The sequence below is a fragment of the Dermacentor variabilis genome, chromosome 10 (genome assembly GCF_050947875.1).
Source record: "Dermacentor variabilis isolate Ectoservices chromosome 10, ASM5094787v1, whole genome shotgun sequence".
NCBI lineage: Eukaryota > Metazoa > Arthropoda > Arachnida > Ixodida > Ixodidae > Dermacentor > Dermacentor variabilis.
The window spans coordinates 18,327,961-18,336,140 of record NC_134577.1 but is presented as its reverse complement, the minus strand read 5'-3'; positions in this window follow the sequence as shown (position 1 = coordinate 18,336,140).

The window sequence follows — 8,180 nt, the reverse complement described above, 5'->3', positions numbered from 1 at the left end:
TTCCCTCACCCAATCTGCTCTCTTCTTATCCCTTAACGTTACGCACATCGTTCTTTCCATAGCTCGTTGCGTCGTCCTCAATTTAAGTAGAACCCTTTTCGTAAGCCTCCAGGTTTCTGCCCCGTAGATGAGTAGTGGTAAGACACAGCTGTTATACACTTTTCTCTTGAGGGATAATGGCAACCTGCTGTTCATGACCTGAGAATGCCTGCCAAACGCACCCCAGCTCAATCTTGTTCTGATTATTTCAGTCTCATGATCCGGATCCGTGGTCACTACCTACGTTAAGTAGGTCTATTCCCTTACCACTTCCAGTACCTCGCTACCTATCGTAAACTGCTGTTCTCTTCTGAGACTGTTAAACATTATTTTAGTTTTCTGCAGATTAATTTTTAGACCCACCCTTATGCTTTGCCTGTCTAGGTCAGTGAGCATGCATTGCAATTGGTCCCCTGAGTTACTAAGCAAGGTAATATCGTCAGCGAATCGCAAGTTACTAAGGCATTCTTCATTAACTCTTATCCCCAATTCTCCCCAATCCAGGTCTCTGAATACCTCCTTTAAACACGCTGCGAACAGCATTGGAGAGATCGTATCTCCCTGCCTGACGCCCTTCTTTAGTGGGATTTTGTTGCTTTCTTTATGGAGGACTACGGTGGCTGTGGAGCCACTACAGATATCTTTCAGTATTTTTACATACGGCTCGTCAACACCCAGCGTAAGTATGCGTGAGTATTGTGCCACTAGCTCATCTCCACGCAGCCCGGTGTCATTATCAATGTTATGGGAACTTGATCCGACCAGTATAAACGACGGCGCTGCGGCGACACGAACTGCTGCGGATGGCGGCGCAAGGTGAATTGATGACGCAAGTAAAATACTGCAGGCGGCAGCGCCAGGTGCGCTGATGACACACCGATTATTATAAGGCGTTTCGCTCTTTGGCGCCTTATCCATCCGCGTCGAATCACTATCAACCGCACTTCGGCGGCGGCTGTGAATGGCGCTGCCGCGCAGGCCCTATCTTGAAAGCGATCTGCGATGGGGTCGAAGTCCGCCAAATGCTGATAGCTTCGTGTGCGCTGTGTTCTCTCCGCTGAGTTAGCGCTGAAGCGAGACGCAGCACCCAGGGTAAAATCGTTCGCCACTACGGGACCTATCTTGAAAGCGATCGTCTTACGTGACGGACGGACGGGCCTGTTTCTTCGTTCGGTGGGCACAGATATTCTTACGCATTTAAAAAATTGTCAAGATAGAAATACCCAAAAGTATCGCTTATCCCGTGTGGCAACTCCGAACCACCTAATGCACCTAACCGCACGGCAACGCCCCGATCCATAGCTGCAATGCAGAAAGCACTGCAAAAACACAGAAAAGTGGCGCGGAGAAACCTTCCTGGAAAGTTAGCCGCGGCCTCTGGGCGCGGCGCGGCGCCTTCGTATAGATGTCGGAAGGGTGTCTTGTGCCGAGCGGGCAGTAGCGTCCAAACGCCATCTTCGGGTGCGCGTTGGACTGCGGCGCGCCCCACGACGGCGGAGCGGGGGCCTCGTATACCGAGCAGCGCGCCTTACTCCCAAAACGGCAACGACTCGGCCACTCATTGTGCGCGAGAGAGGGCCTTTGTGCGCAGGAGCGATGTCCGCGCCAGCGTCTATGCTATCTCGCGCTCCGATCGTAGCAGCCGAGGCGTGTACTAAAAGCGGCTACCCCGCCCTCCATGCATTGAAACCCCGGCTATGGGAAGTGACCGGCTTCCGCCTCCGCCGCGCGTATACCGCATTTGTCCGTCAAATGCCGTCATTGCGTGCTCCTGGCCAGTTTGTGTGCTTACGTGGGCAACGGCCCCTTTCCTTTCTTTTCATTATTTAGTTCAGCAGCCTGGGAAGTTACGGAGAAGGCAAGGCAAACGAGCAACTTTTGTAGTAAGCTTGTCGAGTGCAAGCGGCAGTTTGACAAAAACCCGCTAGCCAACGAATGCTGCACCTCTAGTGCCACAGATCTCGGCGAATCGGGCAGGGGAGCTCTCGACAGCCTCGAGAACTTCAGGTGTAATTTCATTTACTAGTACCGTTAGTCAATTTATTAATAGCGTTATTTATTAGTATCAGTAAATGTATAACGATATATATTGTTTCAGTCTAGATCTACCACGCGGGTGAAGAATGAAAAGAGGTTAATCGAATGATATTCCAGCATATCACTAAAGCACCAGAGTTCCCTTTTCAAAGGGGCGTTCTTGTTGCACGGAATGAAGCGCGTCAGTTTGGGCCTAAGTAATACGCGCACTTTTGTTTTTGCTGTCTCCACTTTCGTGTTACATGAGCGCATTTTTGGTTGTGCTTCGATCAGAGTTCAGGCCACATTTAGCGATGTTACGCGCAGCGGCGTGACGTCGCACTTTTTAGTAGTAGCGCTTATTGTGTGTTCTATAGTTTAGGATTACCTGTCGTGTTTCATTCCGTAAGCACTGTACTCTTTGTGCGAAAGGAGATAAAAGTATAAAAGGCAAAATATCCTCAATGATAGGTGAGATGAGAATATAGTGCGAATCTGCAACGATGGTATTCCTCGACGTATAGATAGCACGTTATAGCTACGACAGTCGATATGCAGGCCACGATTGTAGCCTACGCGGACTTACAGAGCGTGTCAGTGACGCCGATCTTGTTGGGCTGCTTTATCGTGGCTGTCTACAAGCACGAAATCCAAATCGTAATGTCGCCGGCGTACATCGCACATTCGAAGCCGTCGACGACGTTTATGTTGCGCACGACATTAGGCACGATTAGATATTGCCTACGCAAAGTTAGCGGACGCAAACCTTCAGTCTTACAAAAGAACGCAAAAAGGCATGCAAAAGAATCCCAAAGGAGTACCAAATAACGCAAGCCGGCCGTGGCGCTTTGCGTACGCAAAGGTCCCTTTGTGTACCCAAACTCCGTTCGAGTAAGCAAGACCTAAAAGTCCCTATTGACGCTCTATCACGGCTGTGTAACCAACAACCATGTCACCCACGACGCTGCAGTGCACGCAGGGGCTAAGGTCCGATGATTTCAACTTCTTTTCTACCGAATACTTCCCCTAGCTCTATGTAGATAATACGTCATCGCTACAAAATTATATGGACATATATATCAATTTGCGCCTCTTTATACGGAAACCGTAGTAAACGCGGCCTTACGTACTATGGCGCTACCCATAGTGGTGGCGCAGTGCCTTCGTCGTTGCGCTGCTGTGCCCAAGGTCGCGGGATCAAATCCCGGCCGCGGCGGCCGCATATCAATGGGGGCGAAATGCAAGAACGCCGGTATACCGTGCAATGAACGCCAGGTGTTCACAATTATTCTGATGTCCCCCACTACGGCGTGCCTCATAATCTTATCGTGGTTTTGGCAAGCGAAAAAAGCCCATAATTTATTATCAGTACTTTGTAGTCCGTCCGAGAGTAGCCTTGTACTTGATCAAAAAGCTGTCTCGAACCTAAGTGCTACTGAAGCCCAATAATGACAATGAGACCGCGATGATCGTTTCGTAATGCGTACCATAACCGCGCCCAACATGTACTGACAGCTGCTAAAGCTGTTCGTAAAACGTGTGCTCCTGTAAACGACAGCAAAGTGCTTGCTACCATTTTTACAGGATCCTGGTATTCTATGTGTTACCCTTTCCTTTGCATAGGATTGTACATAGCGCTCGCCGGACGCCTCAAAAGCTGCCTTTGTACGTACCTGCATAGCTTCGTCAAATCTGGCTTCTCCACAATAACAGGCTTTGTAAGGAGAAGCCCGTTTTACTTATCCTTCATTTTGGAAGCTATGGTGAGTGTATTGTGACTAAATAAAACACACAGACGCGTAATATACATACATACATACATACATACATACATACATACATACATACATACATACATACATACATACATACATACATACATACATACATACATACATACATACATACATACATACATACAAATACGCGCAAGCATGCGTACATGCATACATAGCATTGTAAATAACAAATAAATAAACCAGTATCGAACATCACCCATCCAGCGCTCTGTAATCCGTTCCGGCACGTTATGTTTCCGCTTTAGTCACAGCAGTGTATAATAACGACAAGCCCAATCTTCCACTACACCTTTTAGAACACGAAATTGCGGCTACACACCACTTGCACGGTGAGGAAATAGAATACTCCCATGCGCTACAGTGCATTCAATGTATCGCGACGTAGTTAAGCGCGGGGTGACAGGGGTGGCCCGAAGCTTTCAGTCATGTGACCTCTAGTACAAGGCCCGCGGCGGCACAGCGCAACGCTGGTCGCCTGTGACGCTGGCACGTAAAATATACGTTGCAAAAAAATGGGCAACGTCATGCTGTTTTTCACCTTTCCGTAAGCCATCACATTGACGTGCAGCTTTTAAACTTTTAAAGCCTGCAAAATATTTAACATACAAAAATAAAATCATGCTTTAGCAAATATACAATTCTGATACGCTCGTGGAAGGCGTGAACAAATACTTGTAAAGTGGTTCACAAGATGACGTCGGCTTGAAAATTCGTGCCAGAAGTTTTGGATCCCAACCAAATGGCCGTAGCCAACAGGCTTCATTGCAAAGCATCGCTTTGAAGCGACGATATTTGATGTGAAGCACGCAGCTTTTGGGATCCTACAACGAGGCCGCCTGGCCCGAAGGGCAATAAGCATACAGAATAGTACAGCGCTGTAGCTCGGCCATAGGCACCGATATGAAACACATGATATCGCCACGGACAGCTGGCAGTGTGTATTTTCCTGGCTTTCTTGTTGTAGAGGTTAGAATCTCCAACGTTCCTAATTTAGACCAGTCATCGTACCAGTTTGAGAAATCTTGAAAGTCGGCGAATAACATGCAGCACGCGACAATGGGACACGGTGACACACAACCGCACTGTAAGTGCATTCAGCGCTGACTTTGAACTAAACCTTTATTCGAAGATCGGCCTATTTATATAACGATTACGAGGCTTCAAAATCTTGATCTACAATTTACAATGCTCTGTAAAGGTATTCAATTTCTTTTTCAGAGTGGAACTTTGAAGGTTTGCTGACACATTCAGTCTTTGCACCGTTCTATTTTAATATCTTCCAATGTCTCTCTGGTTAGCTCATCCGGATGCTTCTTCACCAGCGTACATTCATGAAAGGAAGATGCGCAACCACACTCGCATGCAGCAGTGAAGTGCAAGATTACCCAATATAGCAGCAGTTTTGCCGATATTGTTGTGCTTCCTTAATATAACATATATACAAAGAGCTTCCAGTCTTGCCCGACGCATCTCTTTTAACATCACGTCCTCGTTCAACAAACGCTCCACAAACGTCGGTAAATTGCTGTGGGCAAAGCTACATTGCAAAATCACGATGACCAAGAGGCACGCAACACTACAGGACGAAGTGCGGTACTCCTGTCCTCGTGATTTTGCTCAATAGTCTAAAGCGTACAGGTATGAAGCAACTAGTCGCACGAAAATGTTCCCCTGTGGGTAGTTTCGTAACTGCTATAGCCAACCAACTGTGGTCGCTGCCAAGTCGACGGCAGCCATTGCGCAAACGTTTTTGGAAGACAACGTCTTCTCTGGCGGCTTCATATCTATTTGGGGTTCGTGGAATCTGAGTATCTGGGTGCCCCTTTGGGACCACTTTAGCCAAAATAAGGCGATTTGAGGCCTCCTGTAGTGAACGGAGGACAACAAAAAAAGCTTCGGAATACAGCTAGTAACGAAAAAGGTACACCAAGTTAGAATAAAGCTATGCATGGAGCAGCAACAACGCGTAATTAGCGCGAAAAGACCGAACTGAAACCCAGATGCGCTCGTTCGAACTGTGAGCGCCTAAAACCGGAACCGGAAGTGTCGCTTTACTCAATCAACGAAATATTTGGGCCAATCTCGCAGACGGTGCACTATATAAATATGGGCCGATCCCGAAGGTAGTGCAGTCTAAACAGCAAACTGCATTGTATAGTAATGTGCCCAAGAAGACTTCGCCTTTTTTTTCGATGTCAATCGCGAGCCTACCGAGCGATGGAAACAAAATGGGAGGAAAGCTGCAAACCATCGCCTTGACATCTCCAGTCGCTTATTACTAGACAAGAGCGTTCATCTGAAAATGTCCAAGCTCTGCTTGACTCGCTATGCTTGCGATTGAGATAATAAAAGAGCGAAAATTCATGAACTTCAGCTCTGCAAAGCTATAGGTTGATACGTCTGAACACGGCTCATAGCGTCAATTCGTTTGCAACGATGCAGCCTCCACCGATCCATCAGCGCCTACCATGAAGTCAACGCAGCGTTGACACCTACTGCTGACGGGTCCACAAAAGCCCCCCCCCTACCCCCACCACTACCTGACAGCTTGAACTAATGATGAAATGGGTCGACGTCAAATGCTACCGAAAAACGGCAGCGACCTTGGATTACCAGGGTGCTATCCTTCCACATACTCCATACCATCGGTGGTGGGGATACCGCGGAGCGTTGCGATAGCATGGGCGTGGTATCACAACCGATTCGACGATTGTGATTGGCTGCGATACAGTCATTAGATTCCATAGTCGTGTCGCCTAGGCAAGACGACGGTATTAAAAGCGGACTCTTTTTCGTGCAGAGGGGCCGACGTGTCCTGATGTAAACTCGGGCGTTCAACTTGCTCCCGCATGGAGTGGGATTCCGTAATTGGAGCCGTATAATGTCGAATAAACCCTTTTTCCTTCCTACTACTGGACGTATTCGTCGATGGGCTTGGCGGATTGCTTGCCCCATAACGCCACCTCGAGCCGCAGTAAGGTGCATAACACTCAGACGAACGATGAAATGAGCGTCTTTGTTGTTTGGAATGCCGCCTCATTTTCTGCACATCCCTAAACGGCCGGTGTCGGCGACGCCGAGGTGCCAAACGAGAGCGTCGTGACGCCCTCAGGCCGGTGCAAAGTGCGCATAGATGAACTCTAGGCGATGACGACACGCCACACCACCATATTCGCAGATAGAAAGAAGGCAATACGACGCACCGCAGCGTCACTCACAACGCAATACCGGATTTCCGCGGGACCTTTTCTGAAAACAAGACTGCGCGGCTGGAACGACTGGACAGCTGCTGTAAAAGTTGGCGCGCCCAGAGTAATACCGTCGCAGTGTATGTATACACCCTCGCCAGCCGACGGGTGTGTACACCGGGATGTGCAAATCTGTATCGGTTTTATTCCTGTAAGCTTCAGAAACGTCCCTGCAACTGCGCACACAGTTGACGAAGTTCGACACGGATGTCTATAGTCGGGTTACCGCAGTAGGTCCGGCCCTTTTACAGTCGTTCGCTGGTGTGAACGACCTTGGTAGGTGCGAGCTCCAGGGTTGCGCGGAAGCGACTGCTTATGACACGTCATTACAGTTTTACCTGTTTCTTCTTTTAGGTAAGCGGCTGTTGTAACGAGCTCATCTCGTCGTACTCTCTTTCCCAGAAGCAACTGACTTCGCTTCCCGTTCGTCGCGTGTTTCTTTTTTCATTGTTTTCGCACTTACACGGTTCATGCAGTAACGGAAAAGAACTGGGACTACTATTCTTTTTCGGGAGCTTTCTTTTCTCTTCCTTGAATTAATAGTGTAACTGCAGTGTATCCTTGTTCCTGCCATTTCTCTTTATTCCTCTCGTACTAAATTGGCGAAGTATTATCTACCTAGCCTTACTGGCAAACTTACCGGTATTACAGTCTCGCATGAAATTAACATTTAGCACTCAGGACTATGTGTTCACTCCATTAGACCTGTATTCCGGAATCTCGGGCTCCTGTTCCCATTCCACTCTGAATGTTTGAAATGAGAAATGATTCCAGAATCACGCCAACTCCGGAGTTGCCAATCCACAACTCTGGCTGTCACACCGACGTGTAACTTATTCGCCTTTTCACCAGCCCCCACAAGACAACCAGAACTGTGCCTAAAAAAAGAATTATTCCTTGTCCGACGCACAGTCTTCGTCAGAAACTGGCTGGCTATGACCTGTAGTGGGTCTACAAGTGAACCCGTCTGTCCGTAATGCTCTGGTGAGCAGAGCTTTAGTTCTTGAACTGCACAGCGTAGTACCGATAAAATTCATTACAGGCTAAGGAATCCCTGGTCTCGAAACGCTGGCCGTGT